Genomic DNA, 2,909 nt, shown 5'->3' with positions numbered 1-2,909 from the left:
CTTTCAATGGAAAGCGATTGCTGCATCAATACTTTGGAGTTCTTGGTGTTTAAGAATACATTAGGCAATTGTAAAAATACCTATAATATACCTCTATTAGATGAAATATTAGAATTTTGATGATTATATCCATAGAGGGTATTGAATACAATCTCGAACAATTCCAAAAGTTATTTTTTCCCAAAGAGCTTTTGAAGAAAAAATTCCAAATAAACAGCCACTGAATTACCTTCTCACTTTAATTTATGAAAAGTTTTGGCATGAAGTTGGCCTCAATTTCAGCCATTTTATTTTGCAACTAGGTCGTCAAGAATATATTATAATCAGGTTACTCTATTTTCCAGATAATGTATATTACGACCAACAAAAGCGCAAGAAAGGAATGTAATTCACTAGTAAAAGCTCTTTGATAAAGTTTGTATCAAACGTACGAATCTTGTATCTTTGAGAGGTTCTGTCACAGCAAAAAATGATGATGGAGCTTGGAGCCTTTTGCTTGGCTTGTCAATAATAGGAGACAGTCCTTTCGACTGTAAGTTTGTTTTAGTGGCCATGTAAGATCCAGATGTGTTATTTACTCTACGAATGCTGCGTATTTTTGCTTGAGCTTGAATTTGACTTATTTGTGTTCGTCTCTGTAATGCATCTTTTTCGTGTTTCTTCATCATTTCCAAGGTGTTTGCAAAATTCTCTCCAATTGATGGCAAAACTGTGTATTGTTGGAATTGTCGTCCACGATGTTTGTCCATTGCAGTAGCCATAGGTTTGCGTATGATCAGGGCTTGAGTAACTGTGTTTGCAGAATTGCAGGGAACAATATCTCCATTTAAAGCAGCTACCACTCGCCCCGATGAGCCTTTCATATGAGGGGCATCAAGGCTGTTGTCAATATGAAGTTCACTAGTTGGATTTCTGTATTCATTTCGCAATATGCTAGAGCATTTATTGTCTTTTGATAAAAGCACATTCAATTGCTGTTCTTTTCCTTGTTCGACCGGCCTTTCATTGCACAAATTACGCTTTGTCGAATTATATTCTGCTCGCTGTTCGTTGCTTGCTTCCACTGAGCTTTCAATCGGACTTGCAGATAACAAGCGCCTCTTTTTATTCCTGACATATTTCGGATGCTCTAACTCTCTTGGCATATAGTTGATTGTTTTCAAATTCTCCAAGGATTGGTTTTTTCTTGACAGTTGAGGTCTCGATGTAACGGCAGCTGCATGTGAGTCAGATATCTTGACAGCAGAGCCCCTATTTAACACTTCCCATGATAAAGTTCTTTCAACTCGTTTCTTTTGTTCCGCCATGTCTTTACTTACGTGATTAGGTAAGGAGTGGGGGTGGAGGTTTTAGATCCACTTTTCACTCAACCTTTTTTGACTTTTGATAAGTTGCTGTTAGTTCTCAATGAAGACTTATTTTTCATTATTTGTGTTCTCCAGAGAGCTGATCCTGTTTTCTAACGATTGGTGACAATATTTAAAAAATATATACTGATACCTGTACAGCAGCCTCCCTGTACGCCTGTCTCTCAAGCTCCTTGATGTATGGAGTGACAATTCTTTGTTGGCGATGGAAAAATGTTCAATGCGAATTTTCTAGAGCTTCTTGCGTTCGCGTTGCATTTGATCGCACAATAGGCATAAATCAACATGTCCAGTTAAAGATAAGATGGTATTATTTCTTACACTTGCCTCTCTGGAAACGCCAGTTATCACACAACGAGAAAGCTGCTTTTCACTATCTCAGCAATTATTTTAGTTCTCTTGTGGTATATTTCTATACAACCGCATACTCTACTATGTTTACAACTGCGAAGTGCTTTCTCAAATAATTTCGGTTGTTTAACGTGATGTGAAGACTCATAGCAACTGCGTGATTCTTTCTTAATCAGCAGAATCCTTTCTCCCATTCGAATGGCACAATGCTTTTCACAATTGACTCAAAATCGTCATTATTCGGTCTCTGTTTCTTCATCGAGCACACCATTCAATCATAAATCGCTTTCAATTTTCTTATTCTGTCTTTTTTCAGTCATTCCTTGCGAGGGCAAACAATATCATTGGGTTTGGAAAGCTCGATATGAAAGCGCTAAGGATCTCGTATTGAAACGGTAGGGCCAATAGTTTCGAGTAGCCAACTCGCCCCTTGTGGCGTACTAAACCCGAATCTTCAAAACTTTTAATCCGCTTTACATAACGATACAGCAGTTATAGGCTTTTCTGCAATATAATGTGTTTTGTTCAAGCGATTCTTTATTAATATTTTTGCCACAAGCTTCGAGAAACTTACCAGTCTGGTTTCAATCTAACGGGGTCATTTCCAGAAATAATCATCTACTATGTTTTTTAAAAATTGCATTTCGTCAAAAACAGTGCAGATCAGAAATTCTGTGTCTACATTTTCAGTCGCGTTTGCGTTTTCAGTCGCGTTTGTATTTTCTGTCGCGTTCGCGTTTTCGGTCTCGAGTTTTTGTTTTTATTCATGTGTTTGCGATTTTATAGTCTTTTCCGAAGTCTATTTTTTGTTAAATCTGTAAGACATTCGTACCACTGCGGTCCTCCGTAGTAACATATGCCCTCGCGAATCTTCTATCAGGATCTTCTATAAGTGAAAAATAACACTGTTATCGCTAGAGCCCTGTTATTAAAGTTAAATGAAAAGTAAAAACTTACAAAACAATAAAACCATTAAAATCATTAAAAGTTTAGAGATTTTCACACCCCTTGCAATTTCCTCTAAAAATCTTGATAACCTATTGCAAAAATAGAAAAAAGTTCATACCCCATCTAGAGAATCAAATGGTAATGAAACTCAAGACAACAAAGGCAAAATTGGTCAAAGTTTGTGAGAACTCTTTATGCAGTAAGGATGGGCATTGGACCAATGTTTGCAAGTTTGTGTGAAGC

Source organism: Rhopilema esculentum, unplaced genomic scaffold (assembly GCF_057945365.1).
Source record: "Rhopilema esculentum isolate cy_ngs unplaced genomic scaffold, ASM5794536v1 HiC_scaffold_36, whole genome shotgun sequence".
Classification (NCBI taxonomy): Eukaryota; Metazoa; Cnidaria; class Scyphozoa; order Rhizostomeae; family Rhizostomatidae; genus Rhopilema; species Rhopilema esculentum.
Note: the sequence above shows the minus strand (reverse complement) of the source record.